The following is a 23,783-nucleotide window of genomic DNA, read 5'->3' on the forward strand; positions in this document are numbered from 1 at the left end:
AAATAAATAAAATCTTTTTTTAAAAAAGGAAATAAAAGTGAGGACATCACTCCAGACCCTAAGGAAGTTAAATGTATAATAAAGGAATACTATGCACAACTTCATGCCCACAAAGTTGATAACCTGTAAGCATTGAATCAATAATTAATAACCTTCTACAACAGAAAGCACCAGGTCAGGTGGGTTGACTAGTGAATTCTACCAAATATTTAAGGAAAAAATTATACCAGTTTTCTACAACCTTTTTCAGAGGATAGAAGTTGAGTGAATACTTCTAAGCATATTTTATGAGGCCCACGTCACCTGAATACTAAAACCAGTTAAAGACATTACAAGACAGAAAACTACAGAAAAATATCTCTCATGAACATGAATGTAAAACTCTTCTACAAAATTATTAGTAAGTGAAATTCAATTTGTATGAAAAGAATGATAGACCATGACCAACTGGGATTTATCCCAAGTGTGCAAAGCTGCTTCAACATTTGAAAACCAATTAAGGTAATCCATCACATCAACACAGTAAGAAAACCACCTAAATGTATCAATAAATGTAGAAAAGGTGCTTGACAAAATCTAATACCTATTCATAATAAAAACTCTCAGTAAACTAGGAAAAGAGGAATTTCCTCAATTGATGAAGATTATCTACAAAATCTACATTAATATCATACTTAATGGGAGACTTGAAGTTATCCCACAAAGATCAGATACAAGGACAGGATATGATAAAATGTTATAACTTTAGGATGTTTTATGTAATTATAATGGTAACCACAAAGGAAGCATCTATAGACTATATACAAAAGAAAGTGAGAAGAGAACCAAAGCATGCTACTAGAAAAAGTCAACAAGACACAAAGGAGGAAGTAAGAGAGGAAAGGAGAGATGGGGAAAGTTGCAAGACATACAGAAAAATAATTGTTTTAAATGGCAGTAGTAAGTCCTTCCTTATCAGTAAAGCAGAATCTGTGTACCGTCTATAAGAAACTTGCATTGTATCTAAGGACACAAATGAACTGAAATTGAAAGGATAGAAAGAGATATTTAATGCAACGCCAACTAAAAGAGAACAGGGGTGTTCACACTAATACCATATACTTTGAATTAAAAAAAAAAAACTGTTACAAGAAACAAAGAAGGTCACTATGTAATGAAAAGAGGGTCAATTCACCAAGGAAATAAAAACAATTATATTTAGGCCAAATATCAGAACTCCTAAATATATGAAGCAAACCTTGGCTTGAATTCAAAACATGTCAAAATTGAAGTCTAGTCAAAAGACTAGAATTGAAGGGAGAAATAGACAACAACACATGACTAGTTAGAGACTTCAGTTCTCTACAATTTCTTGTATAGAAAAGCAAAAACATGCAGCAAAAGCAAAAATAGACAAATGGGACTGCATCAATCACAAAATCTTTTGGTCATCAAAGGACAAAACCAACAGAGTGAAAAAGCAATCTATGGAATGGGGAAAAAATACTTGGAATACTTGGAAATCACATATCCAATAGGGTGTTAATATCCAGAATATATAAAGAACACCTACTCAATAACAACAACAACAAAAATCAAATAATTAAAAACTGGGTGAAGGAATTGAATAAACAGTTTTCTAAAGAGGATATATGATTGGTCTACAAACATAAAAAGGTGATTTAACATCACTACTTTTTGAAAAGGCAGTCTGTGCATGCACTTTTGGGCCCCATTAGTCCTTATAAGAATGAGCCTTGGACCTGGAACACTTTTTTTTTTCTTTTTTTAACCAAGAGATGAAGAGTGCACCCAGCTTGTGCTGGACCTTCTGTGGAAATATCTTTCCTTGTTTCAGTGTATGCTCCTTCATTCAGCTTAAATGTGTAAATTATATGGCAACTGGCCAATTCCACTACTATCTCTGTTCTCTGTGGAGAAGGGATGGAGTCCTGCGGTAGCATAAGAGGGGTGTGGGCATGCTAATGGCTGTGCATCAGCTGCTAGGAGGGACCTGTTAGCCATAGGGGACTGATGCCCACTACTGAAACTGATCTTGCTCTTTCTTTTTCCTGTATAAATAAGTAAAGCATCCTCCCATCCAGTGTGTAACTACATTGTGTCTTCCTTGGCGACTCCAATACTAAGAAGCAATGGGCAGAAGTGTTTGAACTCCTACTCCTAACAGTAGGCAATGGGTATTACTTGCTCAACACTAAACACTAGAGAAATGAACATGAAAACTACAATGTGATATCCACTTCACATGCACCAGGATGCCTACTATCAAAAATCAGAATATAACTAGTGTTAGTAAGGGTGGGGAGAAATTGGAAGCCTTTTGCACTATCAATAGGACTATAAAATGGTATGATCTCTATTGAAAAAAAAAACTATGGCTGTTCCTCAAAAAATTAAAAATAGGACAATTTTATGATTCAACATTCCTGCTTCTGGGTATATTTACAAAAGTGTTAAAAGCAGAGTCTCAAACATAATTTCCATACCCTTGTTCATAGCAGCATTATTCACAATAGTCAAGAGGTGAAATGAACCTGAAAGCCCATGCAAGGATGAATAGATAAATAAATTGTGGCATATATATACAATGGAATACTATTCAGTCTGAAAAAGAAAGGAAATTTTATCACATGCTACCACATGGTTAACTTTGGTGAACACTATGTTAAATGTCACAAAATAACAAATAGTGTAGGGTTCTGCATATATGAGGCATCTAGAGTAGTCATATTCATAGACTCAAAAAGAGGAATAGCAATTACCAGGTATTGGGGGAAAGAGGGAGAGGGGAGTTGTTTAGTGGGTCTAGAGTTTATGCAAGATGAAAAATTCTGGGGATCTGTTTCACAACAAGGTGAGTATACTTAACACTATTGAATTATATACTTAAAAATGGTTAGGGTGGTAGATTTTATGTTATGTGCTTTTAACCACAGTTAAAAAAAAAAAAACATTCCTGAGCTTCAGCCTCAGAAATTCTGATTCAGTATGTCTGGGGTGGTATCTGAGAATTAACATTTCTAGAGCTACCTAGGTGCTTCTGGTCCTCAGGCCACACTTTGAGTACCACTAATTTATATCACATTTCATCATTAGAAAAATACTAGAGAGCTACAATGTGGTTCTAGTTTGAAATATTAGGGAAGGCTGGGTAATGGTTTGTGCCCCAAACCATCCCAGTCTGTGATGTGCATGGACTGAGACCCAGAGGCTTGGATTCCAAGGGACCTGGCTTCTCTTCTGCTCCAAACACACAGGCTGTTGTGATGTGATGTTGGACCACTCACCTCTCTAAGCTTTAGGGGACTTCATTTATAATTGGGAATAAAACTGCTGATTTAGTAGGATGTGATGAGGGTTATATGAGGGAACAAGTGAAAGGCACATCTGTTTCTTTATAAGAAACAGATTTGATAACTGTGTCATAGTAGATGCTTGATTTGTATAATGTTAGGAACTCAATGGCGCCAAACCTTCCCTGATCCCCCCACCATCCAGCCTTCTGTGTCTTTTGCGCTTATCAAATGGGTTGTCTTGGTTCCAACGTTGACACTGATTTCTAGGAGGTTGGGCCTAGTTTGTTAGCTTACTTCTCCTCCATCCTGTGTCTTTTGTAGTGCCTGGGACATACCAGATGATAAATAAATATATACTAATTGGATAAAATATATAGAGAAGCTGTATTAGTAGTTCTCAACCAGCGTATCACATAAGAACTACCTGAGAATTAAATAAAAATACCACTGTCTGGGGTACTCTCCAGAAATTCTGATTTAATTAAGCTAGGGTAGTATCTCTCAACCTCAGTTGCAAATTAGAATTACCCCCAGGAAATTAAAAAATCCACTACTCAGGCCATATCTCTACCAATTATATCAAAATCTCCCGGCATGGGGCTGAAGTACCAGTATCTTTTTAAAAAGAACCTTCAGGTGAAACTACTGTGTATTAGGGTCTGGACATCATTGGCCAGATGGAGAGAAAATTTATATACCCAAGCAGTGGATTCCTAACTTGTTCTTAAATAAAGACAAATGCAAAATTATGAGGGAAGTGAGTCACTATTTTGCATGTGCCTAATAAAATCTTATAGTCTGCCCTTTCCAACTTTGTTCATCTAATGTACTTTCTGAGTGTTTAGAGTTGCTCTCCTTCAAATTCACTTCTCTTGCTTTTTGGCTCTTTGAAATTGCTTTTGGGTGACTGTGCTGGCTTGGATAGTGTCTCCCCAAACTGCATGTACACCTGGAACCTGTGAATGTGACCTTAATTGAAAATAGAAACTTTGTAGATGTAATCGAGTTAAGATGAGGTCATACTAGATGAGGAGGGACTCCAGCCCAATGACTGGTGTCCTCCCAAAGAAGAGGGAAGTTTGGACACAGACATCCAGAAGATGACTCCATGTGATGACAGAGGCCAGGATTGGAGAGACACTCTATAAGCCAAGATGTGTCAAAGTTGACTGCAGCCACCAAGAGCTTGATGACAAGCATCCATTGCTTGTTTGGCCAAAACCAATGTAACAGGGAAGCTGGGGAAGAAGGTGAATAGATGGATAGCCAGTGAAATATGTTAGCACTGGGGTGGTTGTGAGTTCCTGCATAGAGCCAGTGCTGAAATGTGGTTTTCCTAAGGGAGGAGAGAGAGATTTCCAACACTGAGCATTTTAAAAGATGCTGATATGCCATCCTTCAGTAACTATTACCTACCTGAAAACCTCCCATCTCTTGTTATCAAGGGGAATCACTCCTTTGGGGGGGACACACACACACACACACAAACACACACACACACACACTGGCTCCTCCACTTCATATTCAGAAAATTCTCAGAGAGAAAATATGAAGTACCAAGTTCGAAATAAGCTAATGTAAAATCTGTCTTGTTTTTTAAAATTTATTTTATTTTATACTGTGTTTTTATTTTTCTTATTTATTTATTTATTTGTTGTTTTCTTCCTCCATCTTTCCATGCCACCACAATGGCCACATGAATATCTTTTTTTAAAGCTGATTTATTTATTTATTTATTTATTTATCTATTTATTTGTGTTCAGATGTCTGCACAGGATGTGGCTGTGACAGAAGGCTGACCAGGAATGGAAGTGTTAGCTTCTGGAATTTTCTTTCTGTTAAGAACATAAAAAGGATGTATACATGGAAAAGAGGGAGGCACCCTATTCACTTAATGGCTTGGATCACATTTGAAATCACAAATTTACTCTTCTCTCATCAAGTGAAGAAAATCATGACCTCCAGACACAGAAAGTGCCGAGGGGACCTCTGCCACCTCATGCTTGGTGACCTTGAAAAGTTGCTCAGCTTTTCTGGGTCTCAGTTTCCTTATCTAGAACACAAGGATGACAACACCTACCAGAGAGTGTTGTTGAGGGGATTATATAAGAGAAGGGGGCAAAGCCACTGACATGTACTAGATTATCAGTATTGTTCTTCTTTGCTTACTGGGTGGGAAAAAAAAAAAAACCTCTCATTTTTAAAAAGTTTACATGAGGAAATTTTGAACTGCCTCCACAACTGGCCCTGTGGGTGGACTTTAGAAGTCACTTGAGTTGAACACCTTCTGTGCAAGCAGTGAGGCACTACGTGCTCTAGATTTATTGACCAATGTGAGTCTTAGAGCAGCCTTTCAAGGTAGGTTTCACTGTCCCCATTGTTGAGATGAGATCACTGGAGTTAGGAAAAGTTAAATAATTGGCACAGAGATGTTGTATGGGAAGCAACGGGGGCAAACTTCTAGCCCAAGTGTAGGAAACTCCACCGTGTTGAAAACAAATCTCCTCCCAGTTCTGCCAGTGGCCAAACACCATGAGTGAACTAAATACCACTTCATGGGCTGGAAATGACATTAAATGGTCTTTGAATCTAGTCTGGTCAGTTCTTCAATGTTTATATCACTCAGACTAGACCAGAGTTATTATTTAACAACCCCTGGAAGTGTTCAATAGTCTTCTGTCTTAGGACTACATGGGACTGAGATGCGTGAGTGCAAGTGGGGACCACAGGGATGACAATCTGTGTAGACTTGAAGGAATATGTCCTTCCTGTGGTGTGGCTAGGAGAAGCTGAGGGAGGGTCAGTGATGTTGGTTCAGCTCTTTTGGGAATGGGAGTGAGGTTCAAAGGTCAGGTCCTATGCCTTGTCTGACAATGACACTGCAATCCTTGATGTTTCTGAACATGCCAAACATGAACAGATCATTGGAATATAAGCACTATAAAGAGAGTAATCTGTTTTCTTCTTTATTTAATGCCACTTCCTTTTATTCTTTAATCATTTTATTTATTTATCAACAATTTCTTGAGCTCTTTCTTTTTACAATTTGAACAATAATTTTTTTAAATTAACATATAATGTATTATTTGTTTCAGGGGTACAGGTCTGTGATTCATCAGTCTTACATAATTCACAGCACTCACCATAGCACATGCCCTCCCCAATGTTCATTACCCAGCCACCCATTCCTCCCACCCCTCTCTCCAGGAACTCTCTGCTTGTTTCCTGAGATTAAGAATCTTTTATGGTTTGTCTCCTTCTCTGGTTTTGTCTTGTTTCATTTTCCCCTCCTTTCCCTTATGATCCTGTCTTGTTTCTCAAATTCCTCATATCAGAAAGATCATATGATAAATGTCTTTCTCTGACTGACATTTCACTTAGCATAATACCCTCTAGTTCCATTCATGTCATTGCAAATTATTTACTGCCCTTTTCTACCCCTAGAACAGTGTCTGGCATAGAGTAGGAGCTCAGAGTAGATAATGAATAAACTAATTAATTAATTTCAGAGCATTTGCCCTTAATATTTCCTCCATTAACACCTTTACCCCAGAGAGTCACCTGGTTTGATTTTTCATTTCATTTATGGTAGGTTTAAAAGTCACCTCCACAGAGAGGCCTCCTCTGCTGTCTCATTTAAGATTAGTTACAGTCCATCAGTTTTACCCTCTTCTTCTCCTTTACTTTTCCTTTCTATTACTTGTATATTTGTGAGTTTATCATCACTTTACCCACTGGTCGTTCCATGGGTCAAAGCATCGATTTCTTTGAAATACTGTGTCTCTAGGACCTGGAACATGGTCTGGCAGAGGCAGTGTTTAATAAATTATGTGTTGAATGAGTGAATGAATGAGTGAGTGAATGAATGAATGAACGCCAACTCTATGGAATAGGTTAGCATGGTGCCTGCCACATGGCAAGGGAGAGATAAATGTCAGTGTTGATGTTGATGATGACACCAAGTATCACCCTGAGGCTGTCACACTCTGGATAGGCCAATGACCATGCTCAGTGTAGGTTATGGATATTGGTGAGTGGAAAAGACCATTCTTCCACTGCACCTGTCATTCTTCCCTGACACCCAGAGAGATTCTAAATAGTAGAGTTTGCTTCTGACTTTTTGTTCCTCCTAGAACTTTGAGAAGGCATTGGGTGTCACATCCTCCTCTCTCCTCAACTCTTGAATTAAAACATTTTCAGATCTTTCTAACATGTAAGTGACTAAAAACAATGTCTGTTTCCCACCATATTCTAGCCAAGGCCTCTCCCATCTTCTATGATTTTCTCTTCTCTTTGCTTTCACACATGCTGTCACCTGCCTAAAGTGTCTCTACTCTGCTGCATTTCCTACCTATGGATACTTTTTCCAGATTCTAGCTTCCATAATACTTCTATGGAGCTCATCTGATACTTTTTCTGCTTTTTCCACATCATCTCTCAGTTTTTAGTGCCATTCCCCACATTCTGTTGGAGTTTTCACACAGGTCACTTTATTATCCTAGGCTCCCTCCCCCAGTTCAGATAAGCTCCTCAAGATCAGGGGCCCCATATATGGTGGTCATAATGGATTTTGACTTGAGTCAGTGGAAGGCATCCCTCCAGTCTGTGGACATGGCTTATAGACATCCTGGATTCTGATCCCTGCCCCTTCTATCATTTGTGACACCCTGACAGTTGTCTTAATCACCCCATGTTTCATGTGTCCACTTGAAATCAGGGATACCAACTACTATGGTTCACAAATAATCAAATACTTCAGACCAATGGATGAAAGTATACAGATAGGAATTCTGAAATGGGTCACTTTTGGGGATAACAGGATGGATAAGCAACAGAATATAGTTTCTTAGATATTTTTTCATTGTTAGATTGAGGACTATTTATGACTCCATTTGGAACCAGACAGAGAAACCAAACAATTGAACACATTTCAGAAAAATGCCCAGAGCTTTATTATCTTTGCTGCTTTGACAGAAATAGCATCAGACTGAAATCATCATTCTGGCTCATTCACTTCAAAGACAGGTCCTCACTGGGCATATACACATAGCTTTGTAGGCAATGGAATTATTAACTGTGGTAAACAGCTTCTGAAACTCACATCACAAGTGAATATAACTTTAAAGCACAAAAACAAAATTACAAAATCTAAATATTCCACTATACTCTCATAGCACAAAACTTCATTATTTTATGGAGAACTTGGAAAGCTTTGCAGCATACAGAGGGACTAATGACATTAAATTTCTTAACTGACTCCGTCTGCTTCTGACTCATGACAATTATTTGTCCATAATGCAATTACTAAGATTTGTCCATAATGCAATAACTAAGATTTTGCCAAAGGTGAGGAATTACTCCTCATAGTAATTCAGGGCCATCTGCTCGGCAGTAACCAGATACATCTGCTGGGCTATCCTGTTGTGCTGTTTTCTAACTGTACCCTAGTATGACTGCTGGAATGTATCCAGGTCTGCCTGCTGGAATGTATCTAGATCCGTCTGCTGGAATGTACCCAGGTCCCTCTGCTTGAATATATCCAGGTCCGTCCGCTGAAATGTACCCAGGTCTGGCAGCTCGAATGTATCCAGGTCTGTCTGTTGGAATGTATCCAGTCCCCTCTACTGGAATGTATCCAGTCCCCTCTACTGGAATGTATCCAGGCCCATCTGTTGGAATGTATCTAGGTCCGCCTGCTGGAATATATCCAGGTCTGGCTGCTCAAATGTGTCCAGGTCCATCTGCTGGACTGTCTCTGGTCTATTTTCTGGTAGGTGTCCTGGGTTGTCTTCTGCTTAATTTTGATGCTAGAGTCATCCTTATGATTAGGTTTGGTGGTCATTGTGGTTTGTATCTCCACTGGAATGTTGGTGATAACTTCTTTGGTGTAGAAGGATTGTGTGGGGGTGGTCTGTTCTGGGGTGGCCTCTGTGGTTGTGGTCTGCTGTGTTGTGGTGGTTTCTTCCACAACTAAATGTTCTGTGGGGCTGGTCTGTTCCAGGGTGGTCTCTGTGGTTGTGGTCTGCTGTGTCATGGTGGTCTCTTCCATAACCAACCGTTCTGTGGGGGTGGTTTGTTCTGGGGTGGTTTCTGTGGTCATGGTTGGCTGTGTAGTGATGGGCCCTTTCATAACCAACTGCTGTGTGGGGGTGGTCTGTTCCAGGGTGGTCTCTCTAATCATGGTCTGCTGTATAGTGGCAATCTTTTCCATAACCAACTGCTCCATGGGAGTGGTCTGTTTTGGGGTCATCTCTTTAATCGTGGTGTGCTGTGTAGTGGTGTTTTTTTCCACAATCAAATGCTCAGTGGTAGTCTCTTCATTCACAGTGGACACTGTGGGAGTGGTCTCTGGGAGTTGGATCTCCTTGGTAGGGACAGGAGGTATGGTTTGGCTCTGTTGCTTGGGATAGTAGTGTTTGACATCCTTGGAACTTTTATCGGAGTCTCCTTCGACAAAGATACGACACCAGGGGTTGAATTCCATATTAGCATTGTTGGGATCATGGATCAGAGAGGAGTACACCAGCTTCAGATTGGATTCTGGAAACCTCCAACCACACACTCTGGTCCTCAGTACCATCTTGGAGTCCTCACAGATGTTGTTTTGCCAATGCAAGTTCTGGGCAATTTGCCTCCAGTAGATTATATCACTTCTAAAACATGATATGCAGGACTTTGGATTGCCAGCAAAGACACAGGAAAACTTGTGGTCAAATCGGGTGCACTCCACCTTTAGGGTGGTGCCCTCCTTATGATCAGTCACAGTCAAATAGCATGTGGCCTGGTCTCGGGTAACAATTATGCCACTGACCACATGTTTTTCTTGCTGCCTTCTCCGCACAATTTGGGGCTTGCCCAGAGGGATCCATTGATCCTTGGTTGCAATGCTGCTCTGCCATTTCCCTAATTCCTTTTGGCCCTCCACCAAGAGCACCTGAGCAGCCAAAAGGAGGAAGGAAAGCTGGGTGAGGTTATGGATCCTCATGGCTTCAGCTTGGTGGGGACCTGTTGACAAAAGCAGGTAAGTCAGTGCCTGGTTGTAGTTCAGTGATGCCGGGTGACAGGATAACCTTCTCTCTACCCTGACACATGTCTGTCTGATTAAAAGTGAGATCAAGAATCCTTCTAGCTCCTGGAAAAACTGAAAGCTTTTCCACTAAGGTCAGGAACATGGCAGGGATGTCCATTATCACCACTACTATTCAACATAGTACTAGAAGTCCTAGCCTCAGCAATCAGACAACAGCAACAACAAAAAATTAAAGGCATCCAAATTGGCAGAGAAGAAGTCAAACTATCACTCTTTGCAGATGATATGATACTATATGTGGAAAACCCAAAAGACTCCACTCCAAAACTGCTAGAACTTGTACAGGAATTCAGTAAAGTGTCAGGATATAAAATCAATGCACAAAAATCAGTTGCATTTCTTTCTTTTTTTTTTCTTTTTTTTTTAATTTTTTTATTTTTTCAGCATAACAGTATTCATTATTTTTGCACCACACCCAGTGCTCCATGCAATCCGTGCCCTCTACAATACCCACCACCTGGTGCCCCCAACCTCCCACCCCCCACCCCTTCAAAATTCTCAGATCGTTTTTCAGAGTCCATAGTCTCTCATGGTTCACCTCCCCTTCCAATTTCCCTCAACTCCCTTCTCCTCTCCATCTCCCCTTGTCCTCCATGCTATTTGTTATGCTCCACAAATAAGTGAAACCATATGATAATTGACTCTCTCTGCTTGACTTATTTCACTCAGCATAATCTCTTCCAGTCCCGTCCATGTTGCTACAAAACTTGGGTATTCATCCTTTCTTTCTTTCTTTTTTTTTTTTTTTTTACAGCTTTATAAACATATATTTTTATCCCCAGGGGTACAGGTCTGCGAATCACCAGGTTTACACACTTCACAGCACTCACCATAGCACATACCCTCCCCAATATCCATAACCCCCCCCTCTCCCAACCCCCTCCCCTCATCAACCCTCAGTTTGTTTTGTGAGATTAAGAGTCACTTATGGTTTGTCTCCCTCCCAATCCCATCTTGTTTCATTTACTCTTCTCCTACCCCCTCAACCCCCCATGTTGAATCTCCTCTCCCTCATATCAGGGAGATCATATGATAGTTGTCTTTCTCTGATTGACTTATTTCGCTAAGCATGATACCCTCTAGTTCCATCCACGGCGTCGCAAATGGCAAGATTTCATTTCTTTTGATGGCTGCATAGTATTCCATTGTGTATATATACCACATCTTCTTTATCCATTCGTCTATAGATGGACAACTAGGTTCTTTCCATAGTTTGGCTATTGTAGACATTGCTGCTATAAACATTCGGGTGCACGTGCCCCTTCGGATCACTACGTTTGTATCTTTAGGGTAAATACCCAGCAGTGCAATTGCAGGGTCATAGGGTAGTTCTATTTTCAACATTTTGAGGAACCTCCATGCTGTTTTCCAGAGTGGTTGCACCAGCTTGCATTCCCACCAACAGTGTAGGAGGGTTCCCCTTTCTCCGCATCCTCGCCAGCATCTGTCATTTCCTGACTTGTTAATTTTAGCCATTCTGACTGGTGTGAGGTGATATCTCATGGTGGTTTTGATTTGTATTTCCCTGATGCCGAGTGATATGGAGCACTTTTTCATGTGTCTGTTGGCCATCTGGATGTCTTCTTTGCAGAAATGTCTGTTCATGTCCTCTGCCCATTTCTTGATTGGATTATTTGTTCTTTGGCTGTTGAGTTTGCTAAGTTCTTTATAGATTTTGGACACTAGCCCTTTATCTGATATGTCATTTGCAAATATCTTCTCCCATTCTGTCAGTTGTCTTTTGGTTTTGTTCACTGTTTCCTTTGCTGCGCAAAAGCTTTTGATCTTGATAAAATCCCAATAGTTCATTTTTGCCCTTGCTTCCCTTGCCTTTGGTGATGTTCCTAGGAAGATGTTGCTGCGGCTGAGGTCGAAGAGGTTGCTGCCTGTGTTCTCCTCGAGGATTTTGATGGATTCCTTTCTCACATTGAGATCCTTCATCCATTTTGAGTCTATTTTCGTGTGTGGTGTAAGGAAATGATCCAATTTCATTTTTCTGCATGTGGCTGTCCAATTTTCCCAACACCATTTATTGAAGAGGCTGTCTTTGTTCCATTGGACATTCTTTCCTGCTTTGTCGAAGATGAGTTGACCATAGAGTTGAGGGTCCATTTCTGGGCTCTCTATTTTGTTCCATTGATCTCTGTGTCTGTTTTTGTGCCAGTACCATGCTGTCTTGATGATGACAGCTTTGTAATAGAGCTTGAAGTCCAGAATTGTGATGCCACCAACTTTGGCTTTCTTTTTCAATATTCCTTTGGCTATTCGAGGTCTTTTCTGGTTCCATATAAATTTTAGGATTATTTGTTCCATTTCTTTGAAAAAAATGGATGTTACTTTGATAGGAATTGCATTAAATGTGTAGATTGCTTTAGGTAGCATAGACATTTTCACAATATTTATTCTTCCAATCCAGGAGCATGGAACATTTTTCCATTTCTTTGTGTCTTCCTCAATTTCTTTCATGAGTACTTTATAGTTTTCTGAGTATAGATTCTTAGTCTCTTTGGTTAGGTTTATTCCTAGGTATCTTATAGTTTTGGGTGCAATTGTAAATGGGATGGACTCCTTAATTTCTCTTTCTTCTGTCTTGTTGTTGGTGTAGAGAAATGCAACTGATTTCTGTGCATTGATTTTATATCCTGACACTTTACTGAATTCCTGTACAAGTTCTAGCAGTTTTGGAGTGGAGTCTTTTGGGTTTTCCACATAGAGTATCATATCATCTGCGAAGAGTGATAGTTTGACTTCTTTGCCGATTTGGATGCCTTTAATTCCCTTTTGTTGTCTGATTGCTGAGGCTAGGACTTCTAGTACTATGTTGAATAGCAGTGGTGATAACGGACATCCCTGCCGTGTTCCTGACCTTAGCGGAAAAGCTTTCAGTTTTTCTCCATTGAGAATGATATTTGCGGTGGGTTTTTCATAGATGGCTTTGATAATATTGAGGTATGTGCCGTCTATCCCTACACTTTGAAGAGTTTTGATCAGGAAGGGATGCTGTACTTTGTCAAATGCTTTTTCAGCATCTATGGAGAGTATCATATGGTTCTTGTTCTTTCTTTTATTAATGTGTTGTATCACATTGATTGATTTGCGGATGTTGAACCAGCCTTGCAGCCCTGGAATAAATCCCACTTGGTCGTGGTGAATAATCCTTTTAACGTACTGTTGAATCCTATTGGCTAGTATTTTGGCGAGAATTTTTGCATCTGTGTTCATCAAGGATATTGGTCTGTAGTTCTCTTTTTTGTTGGGATCCTTGTCTGGTTTTGGGATCAAGGTGATGCTGGCCTCATAAAATGAGTTTGGAAGTTTTCCTTCTATTGCTATTTTTCGGAACAGTTTCAGGAGAATAGGAATTAGTTCTTCTTTAAATGTTTGGTAGAATTCCCCCGGGAAGCCGTCTGGCCCTGGGCTTTTGTTTGTTTGGAGATTTTTGATGACTGTTTCAATCTCCTTACTGGTTATGGGTCTGTTGAGGCTTTCTATTTCTTCCTGGTTCAGTTGTGGTAGTTTATATGTCTCTAGGAATGCATCCATTTCTTCCAGATTGTCAAATTTGTTGGCGTAGAGTTGCTCATAGTATGTTCTTATAATTGTCTGTATTTCTTTGGTGTTCGTTGTGATCTCTCCTCTTTCATTCATGATTTTATTTATTTGGGTCCTCTCTCTTTTCTTTTTGATAAGTCTGGCCAGGGGTTTATCAATCTTATTAATTCTTTCAAAGAACCAGCTCCTAGTTTCGTTGATTTGTTCTATTGTTTTTTTTGGTTTCTATTTCATTGATTTCTGCTCTGATCTTTATGATTTCTCTTCTCCTGCTGGGTTTAGGGTTTCTTTCTTGTTCTTTCTCCAGCTCCTTTAGGTGTAGGGTTAGGTTGTGTACCTGAGACCTTTCTTGTTTCTTGAGAAAGGCTTGTACCGCTATATATTTTCCTCTCAGGACTGCCTTTGTTGTGTCCCACAGATTCTGAACCGTTGTGTTTTCATTATCATTTGTTTCCATAAATTTTTTCAATTCTTCTTTAATTTCCTGGTTGACCCATTCATTCTTTAGAAGGATGCTGTTTAGTCTCCATGTATTTGGGTTCTTTCCAAATTTCCTCTTGTGATTGAGTTCTAGCTTTAGAGCATTGTGGTCTGAAAATATGCAGGGAATGATCCCAATCTTTTGATACCGGTTGAGACTTGATTTAGGACCAGAATGTGATCTATTCTGGAGAATGTTCCATGTGCACTAGAGAAGAATGTGTATTCTGTTGCTTTGGGATGAAATGTTCTGAATATATCTGTGATGTCCATCTGGTCCAGTGTGTCATTTAAGGCCTTGATTTCCTTGTTGATCTTTTGCTTGGATGATCTGTCCATTTCAGTGAGGGGAGTGTTAAAATCCCCTACTATTATTGTATTCTTGTCGATGTGTTTCTTTGATTTTGTTATTAATTGGTTTATATAGTTGGCTGCTCCCACGTTAGGGGCATAGATATTTAAAATTGTTAGATCTTCTTGTTGGACAGTTCCTTTGAGTATGATATAGTGTCCTTCCTCATCTCTTATTATAGTCTTTGGCTTAAAATCTAATTGATCTGATATAAGGATTGCCACTCCTGCTTTCTTCTGATGTCCATTAGCATGGTAAATTCTTTTCCACCCCCTCACTTTAAACCTGGAGGTGTCTTCGGGTTTAAGATGAGTTTCTTGTAGGCAACATATAGATGGGTTTTGTTTTTTTATCCATTCTGATACCCTGTGTCTTTTGATTGGGGCATTTAGCCCATTAACATTCAGGGTAAGTATTGAGAGATATGAATTTAGTGCCATTGTATTGCCTGTAAGGTGACTGTTATTGTATATTGTCTCTGTTTCTTTCTGATCTCCTACTTTTTGGGTCTCTCTTTACTTAGAGGACCCCTTTCAATATTTCCTGTAGAGCTGGTTTGGTATTTGCAAATTCTTTCAGTTTTTGTTTGTCCTGGAAGCTTTTAATCTCTCCTTCTATTTTCAAGGATAGCCTAGCTGGATATAGTATTCTTGGCTGCATGTTTTTCTCATTTAGTACTCTGAATATATCATGCCAGCTCTTTCTGGCCTGCCAGGTCTCTGTCAATAAGTCTGCTGCCAATCTAATATTTTTACCATTGTACGTTACAGACTTCTTTTCCCGGGCTGCTTTCAGGATCTTCTCTTTGTCACTAAGACTTGTCAATTTTACTATTAGGTGACGGGGTGTGGACCTATTCTTATTGATTTTGAGGGGGGTTCTCTGAACCTCCTGTATTTTGATGCTAGTTCCCTTTGCCATATTGGGGAAATTCTCTCCAATAATTCTCTCCAATATACCTTCTGCTCCCCTCTCTGTTTCCTCTTCTTCTGGAATCCCAATTATTCTAATGTTGTTTCGTCTTATGGTGTCACTTATCTCTCGAATTCTCCCCTCGTGGTCCAGTAGCTGTTTGTCCCTCTTTTGCTCAGCTTCTTTATTCTCTGTCATTTGGTCTTCTATATCGCTAATTCTTTCTTCTGCCTCATTTATCCTAGCAGTGAGAGCCTCCATTTTTGATTGCACCTCATTAATAGCTTTTTTGATTTCAACTTGGTTAGATTTTAGTTCTTTTATTTCTCCAGAAAGGGCTTTTATATCTCCCGAGAGGGTTTCTTTAATATCTTCCATGCCTTTTTCAAGCCCGGCTAGAACCTTGAGAATCATCATTCTGAACTCTATATCTGACATATTACCAATGTCTGTATTGATTAGGTCCCTAGCCTTTGGTACTGCCTCTTGTTCTTTTTTTTGTGGTGAATTTTTCCACCTTGTCATTTTGTCCAGATAAGAGTTCATGAAGGAGCAAGTAAAATACTAAAAGGGTGGCAACAACCCCAGGAAAATATGCTTTAGCCAAGTCAGAAGAGATCCCGAATTGTGAGGGGGGAGAAAGGGGATAAAAAGGGGTTCAGAAAGAAAGAAAAAAAAAAGAAACTCTTAAAAAAAAGAAAGCCGATAAAGAAAAAATATAAAAAGAGGAAAAAAATATATATATTAGATAAACTATTTAAAAAACGTTAAAAAAAGAAAATGGTAAAAGTTTAAAAAAATTCAGCAGAAGAAGAGAAAAAGAAAAAAAAATTGAAAAAGAAAAAAAAATTAAATTAACTGCAAGGCTAAAAAATCATGGGGAGAAAGCCATGAGTTCCGTGCTTTGCTTTCTTCTCCTCTGGAATTCCGCCGCTCTCCTTGGTAGGTGAACTTGGTCCTGGCTGGGTTTCCCGTTGATCTTCTGGGGAGGGGCCTGTTGTAGTGATTCTCAAGCGTCTTTGCCCCAGGTGGAGTTGCACCGCCCTTACCCGGGGCCACGCTGAGTAATCCGCTCGGGTTCGCTTTCGGGAGCTTTTGTTCCCTGAGCGCTTTCCGTAGAGTTCCGGAGGACGGGAATGAAGATGGCGGCCTCCCGTTCTCCGGCCCAGAGGAGCCGAGAGCCCGGGGCCCCACTCCTCAGTGCGCCCTCAGAGAACAGCGCCCAATGACTCCTGCCACCCTGGCCTCCGGCCGCGCTCCGAGCTGACCGAGCCTGCGACCGGTTCAAGGCAACCCCGAGCTGAGAGTCACTCCTCGGCTCTGTCTCTGCAGCAGGCTTCCCCGTTCTAATACCGGTAAACTCTGTGACACTCAGACACCCCCGATCCTTCTGCGACCCTGCGGGACCTGAGGCCGTGCTGACCCCGCCTGGGCTTCCAGTTAAGCCTCTGGAGCGATGTCCCTCAGTGGAACAGACTTTTAAAAGTCCTGATTTTGCTCCGTTGCTCCGCCGCTCGCCGGGAGCCGGCCCCTCCCGCCACGGTCTATCTTCCCGTCGCTTTGGATTCACTTCTCTGCCAGTCCTACCTTGCAGAAAGTGGTTGATTTTCTGTTTCTGGAATTGCTGTTCTTCTTCTCTTCAATCTCCCGTTGGATTTGTAGGTGTTTGCAATCTTTAGATAAGCTATTTAGCTGATCTCCCGCTACCCGAAGTAGTCTCAGCCTGCTACTTCTCTGCCATCTTGACTCCTCCCCCCTCAGTTGCATTTCTTTACAACAACAAGACAGAAGAAAGAGAAATTTTTAAGGAGTCAATTCCATTTACAATTGCACCCAAAACCATAAGATACCTAGGAATAAACCTAACCAAAGATGCAAAGAATCTATACTCAGAAAACTATAAAGCTCTCATGAAAGAAATTGAGGAAGACACAAAGAAATGGAAAAATGTTCCATGCTCCTAGATTGGAAGAACAAATATTGTGAAAATGTCTATGCTACCTAAAGCAATCTACACATTTAATGCAATCCCTATCAAAAATCCCATCCATTTTTTCCAAGAAATGGAACAAATAATCCTAAAATTTATATGGAGCCAAAAAAGACCTTGAATAGCCAAAGGAGTATTGAAAAAGAAGGCCAAAGTTGGTGGCATCACAATTCCGGACTTCAAGCTCTATTACAAAGCTGTCATCATCAAGACAGCATGGTACTGGCACAAAAACAGACACATAGATCATTGGAACAGAATAGAGAGCCCAGAAATAGATTCTCAACTCTATGGTCAACTAATCTTCGACAAAGCAGGAAAGAATGTCCAATGGAAAAAAGACAGCCTCTTCTACAAATGGTGCTGGGAAAATTGGACAGCCACATGCAGAAAAATGAAATTGGACCATTTCCTTATACCATGCATGAAAATAGACTCAAAATGGATGAAGGACATCAATGTGAGAAAGGAATCCATCAAAATCCTTGAGGAGAACACAGGCAGCAACCTCTTTGACCTCAGCCGCAGCAACTTCTTCCTAGGAACATCGCGAAAGGCAAGAGAAGCAAGGGCAAAAATGAATTATTGGGATTTCATCAGGATCAAAAGCTTTTGCACAGCAAAGGAAACATTAACAAAACCAAAAGACAACTGACAGAATGGGAGAAAATATTTGTAAACGACATATCAGATAAAGGACTAGTATCTGAAATTTATAAAGAGCTTATCAAACTCAACAGCCAAAGAACAAATAATCCAATCAAGAAATGGGCAGAGGACATGAACAGACATTTCTGCAAAGAAGACATCCAGATGGCCAACAGACAAATGAAAAAATGCTCCACATCACTTGGCATCAGGGAAATACAAATCAAAACCACAATGAGATACCACCTCACACCAGTCAGAATGGCTAAAATTAACAAGTCAGGAAATGACAGATGCTGTGAGGATGCAGAGAAAGGGGAACCCTCCTACACTGTTGGTGGGAATGCAAGCTGGTGCAACCACTCTGGAAAACAGCATGGAGCTTCCTCAAAATGTTGAAAATAGAACTACCCTATGACCCAGCAATTGCACTGCTGGGTATTTACCCTAAAGATACAAACGTAGTGATCCGAAGGGGCACGTGCACCCGAATGTTTATAGCAGCAATGTCTACAATAGCCAAACTATGGAAAGAACCTAGATGTCCATCAGCAGACGAATGGATAAAGAAGAAGTGGTATATATACACAATGGAATACTATGCAGCCATCAAAAGAAATGAAATCTTGCCATTTGTGATGATGTGGATGGAACTAGAGGGTATTATTATTATTATTATTTTTTAAAGATTTTATTTATTTATTTGGTAGACAGAGATCACAAGTAAGCAGAGAGGCAGGCAGAGAGAGGGGAAGGGAAGCAGGCTCCCTGCTGAGCAGAGAGCCTGATGCGGGGCTCGATCCGAGGACCCTGCGATCATGACTTGAGCCGAAGGCAGAGGCTTTAACCCACTGAGCCACCCAGGCGCCCCACTAGAGGGTATTATGCTTAGCGAAATAAATCAATCAAAAAAAGACAACTATCATATGATCTCCCTATCATATCATAGCATATCATATGAGGAAGTGGAGAAGCAACGTGGGGGGCTTGGGGGGGAAGGAAAAGAATAAATGAAACAAGATGGGATTGGGAGGGAGACAAACCATAAGGGACTCTTTATCTCACAAATCAAACTGAGGGTTGCTGGGGGGAGGGGGGTCGGGAGAGGGTGGTGGGGTTATGGACATTGGGGAGGGTATGTGCTATGGTGAGTGCTATGAAGTGTGTAAACCTGGTGATTCACAGACCTGTACCCCTGGGGCTAATAATACATTATATATTTATAAAAAAATTAAAATATTTAAAAAAATCCTTCTGGCTCCTGGAATTACAAGACCAGCAGCCCATCTATTCACATTTCTGCTTTATATGAGTCCTGAATGTCAAAAACATCCTACCCTTCCTTCATTCCTTCACCACTCTCTGAGCCAAATAAATTCTCATCCCTCATTCACTACTCCTTTACACCTGCATTTGCTCACTCACTTCATTTATTCATTCATTTAAGAAGCATCTACTGTATGTCATGCACTAAATCAGATATTGAATTAACTAGGTTGAATTAGAAATCTCATATCTTAAACTCTTAGAGATAATTCTTTGGGAAATTTGAATAGCATTAATAGGAAGTCTGTCCCAACTCTGTCTGTGACATGGTCTTGGGCAAATCATTCTCCCCCTCTGGGTTTCAGTTATATCAACTGGCTATTGAGGTGTTGGATGCAATGACTGAAACTCTCTTATAGCTTATATGTTTACATGGGGTCATGAGACCATGTCATGATAGTAGACGTGGCAAGTGACATTAAAGGTGACAATTGATACAGGGCTCAAAATGCCTGGAACTTGGATGCTCTGAGACAGGCGGGTTTGTAGACTGGGCACTTGGGGTGCAGTAAGAACCTAAGAAAAGGCATGAAGCAGCAGAGATCATTTAATTTGACTGGGCAGAGTGAATCAGGGTTGATAAGGATGAATTTCTACCAGAGCATTTAGATTAGGAAATAGAGGGGAAGGATGATGATTAATTGATTTCTGGAGCCCTATTGTGACAAAGTGCTGGACATGTAGAAAGCCCTCAACCAATGCTTTTAAAAATAAATGATTGACTGGAAAGGATGACCTGAAGAACTTATACAACTCAACAACCCTCCACACCCAGATAATCCAGTTTAAAAAATGGGCAGAGGACCCAAATAATCATTTTTCCAAAGAAGAATACAAATGGTTAATAGACAATGAAAAGATGCTCAACATCACCCATCATCAGGGAAATGCAAATCAAAACCATGACGCGATATCTCTTTACACCTGTCAGAAGGCTAGAATAAAAAAAAAAATATAAGAAGTACTGGCAAGAAAGTAGAGAACAAGAAACCCTCATGCACTGTTGGTGGGAATGCAAATTGGTGCAGCACTATCAAAAACAGTGCAGAAGTTTCTAAAAAACTAAAAGATAGATTAATGTTAATAATACTTATATTGATAATATTAACATAAGTAATATTAATATAACCATATGATCCAGTAATTGCACTACTGGGTATTTACCCCCCAATGAAAACAATAATTTTTTTCTTAAAGATTGTATTTATTTATTTGACAGAAAGAGAGGTCACAAGTAGGCAGAGAGGCAGGCAGAGACAGAGAGGGGAAGCAGGCTCCCTGCTGAGCAGAGAGCGTGATGCGGGTCTCAATCTCAGGACTCTGAGATCATGACCTGAGCTGAACGCAGAGGCTTAACCCACTGAGCCACCCAGGCACCCTGAAAACACTAATTTGAAAATATATGTTTGTTGCAGCATTATTTGCAATAGCTAAGATATGGAAGCAACCCAAGAGTCCATCCAATGATAAATGAATAAAGAAAATACTATATGTATATTATATGTATATAATATATATATGCACACACACACATATGCAATGAAATATTACATAGTCATAGAAAAGGATGTGATCTTGCCATTTACAACAACTTGGATTGATTTAGAGGGTATAATGCTAGCTGAAATAAATCTGACCTAAAGAGAAATACCATAACTTCACTTTTATGTGAAATTTAAAAAACAAAACAAATGAACAAACAAAGGGGAAAGAGGCAAACAAAAAACAGACTCTTAAATAAACTGATGGTTGTCATATGGGAGGTGGATAGGTGAATAAGTGAAATAGAACATTAAAATTTTTTTTTAATTTAAAAAAAGAAAAAAATGATGACCTTAAATAGTACACTAAATTACATGGATTTTATCAGGTAGCCAGTAAATAACAAAATAAACAAAACAAAACAGAAAGACACACACACACACACACACACTTGAAAGGTGAAGAGAAATAGCATTTTTATTTTGACGCTTACTATGTGCTATGCCCTCTGCGAACATTTGATTCTCAACTTGTTTAATACACTCAAGAGCTATGCCTGATAGATCATAAAAAAATCATCCCCTGGTATAACAGAAATGACAGTTAAGGCTCATACTGGTAAACAAATTATGCAAATGGGCAAGTGACAAAGATGGGACAGGCACCCAGACCCTGTCTTTCCAGTCCTGAATACCACCCCTTATTGATTGATGGTTGCCTTAAACTTACTGTATTTTTCAGATAATATTGGTAACAAATAAGAAAACTATGAATTACTTACAATTTGCTTTGGTTTAGTTGATAAAATGATTCATATTATTATGAATCCACTTAAAAATACATCACTCCACCGTACTCCACCATAAAAATAAATTCAGAATTTTGTTTGCATAGGGGCTTTTGGGCTCTCCTTAGGTTTGAGAAAGGGTGACAGTCTCAGGCATAATGGCTTCTGAATGAAGGAGGATGGAGAACTACATACACTAGATGAATACCCCCTAATTCATCAGGGCATTGGGACTCAGTCCCTAGTGTCCCTGATGGCATCCAGACCTAAGGTTCTGAGGGTTTTTTTTTTAAAGACTTAATTTACTTATTTGACAGAGAGAGAGAGAGAGAGAGATCACAAGTAGGCAGAGAGGCAGGCTCCCTGCTGAGCAGAGAGATGGATGTGGGGCTCTATTCCAGGACTCTGAGACCATTACCTGAGTTGAAGGCAGAGGCTTAATCCACTGAGCCACCAGGCGCCCCTGATCCTGAGATCTTGAAGAGCTAGGAGGGGGACAGGTAATGAAACTCTTAAAAGAACTAGGCGCTTACCTTATTCAGAGTATGCAGATCCAGTGTAATCCCAGATGTGAGAATGAGTTTGTAGGTTTACAGCTGTCTCACCTGCTGTGCCAGGCAGGGAAGGCCCTTTTTATAGAAGCTCAGGGAGATGGATTTTACAATATACATATCTATCTATCTTTATGATGGTCCTCCCAGCCACGTCTCACAGCAGGGAGCGAGTTCCTGCAGGGAAAGTGGTTGGTGGAATCCTCTGTGTGTGGGGGGGAGGGGTGTGAGGGGGTTGGGGTAGGGGTGGGGAATATTCAGGGCATTAGATCTGCTTCCTTCAAGCCCTCCCCTTTCCCCCAGCAGCCAGGGTAGGAGGACAGCTCAGCCTTGCAAAGACCCTCCTTGATGGGATGAGAACCCCAGCAGCAATATCTGAGGGAGAGTTAGTTATAAACAATAACAAAACTGTCTTAGCTGCCAAGCCCTGTGCTGCCCATTTTACTTAAAGCTCTCGCTGAATTGATGATAAATGACATCTTACTTTGCTTTGACATAGCACCAGCAAGAATTGTGTGGACTCTGGTGAACTAGAATGTCTGCCTCTCTAAATGTCAACTCTCAGTCCCATCAGCTCTGCATACTTTGGGGTGTGGGGCTCAGCACTGTGAGATTTTCTGAATTTCTAAGATGCCTGAAATCCAGATGTGTTGATATGAAATTGGGTTGTAATTTAACTCATTAGTAGTATGTTCCAATGATATATAGACTCAAAATCATAACTATGGTTGTATTTCATTCAAGATTCACTTGTTTGAGAATTCAAGGTCACAGAGGTATAGATATTGACTGGTTCACTCACTTTTTTCAGAGTCCCTTCATGAATTCCATTGGAGGTGGCTATTTCTCCAAACTCTAAGCCTTTTGTAAAATTGTTCACTTAGAGACCATCTCCATTATCCTGCCACCACTGTTTAAAACCCTGACCTCCATAAACATGTGGATTTGCAGGATTATTTGGACAAGGGAAAAATAAAGTGGCATTGTTCCAAAGAAAGATACAGTTCAAGAAATGTTCAAGGTGACAACCTAAAAAGTACAAAATTTACCTTGATCTCAGAAGGCAACCAGATTCTTTCTGGAGGAAGACTGTAAGTCAGAACACAAAGCAAATTTGGAAGGAAACACATGGACTCCAGAATCTTTTCTGGAATTGTTTCTGAACTTTGGAAGGGAACATGGAACTTCTACCACTGGTTTCTAATGGACCTTCATACAGCCTTCCTGTGATCCCATCCCAAATTCTGCCTTGGTCTTTGTACTCCAAGCAATTGGCACATTATGAGACTAGGCTCTGTAACTTGCCCTATTGGTTCA

The 23,783-nt window shown here is 40.1% G+C and overlaps 1 protein-coding gene across 1 annotated transcript in view; it reads right to left on the reverse strand.

Annotated features, from left to right (window-relative positions):
* Window positions 1–22,483, reverse strand: part of FGFBP1 (fibroblast growth factor binding protein 1) — an 84,250-nt gene extending 61,767 nt beyond the window's left edge. Inside the window, exon 1 of the mRNA XM_047718934.1 lies at window positions 22,449–22,483. The gene's annotated coding sequence lies outside the window, so the exon portion shown is untranslated. The remainder of the gene's footprint in view (window positions 1–22,448) is intronic.
* Window positions 22,484–23,783: the final 1,300 nt, after the last annotated feature.

Source organism: Lutra lutra, chromosome 2, assembly GCF_902655055.1.
Source record: "Lutra lutra chromosome 2, mLutLut1.2, whole genome shotgun sequence".
NCBI lineage: Eukaryota > Metazoa > Chordata > Mammalia > Carnivora > Mustelidae > Lutra > Lutra lutra.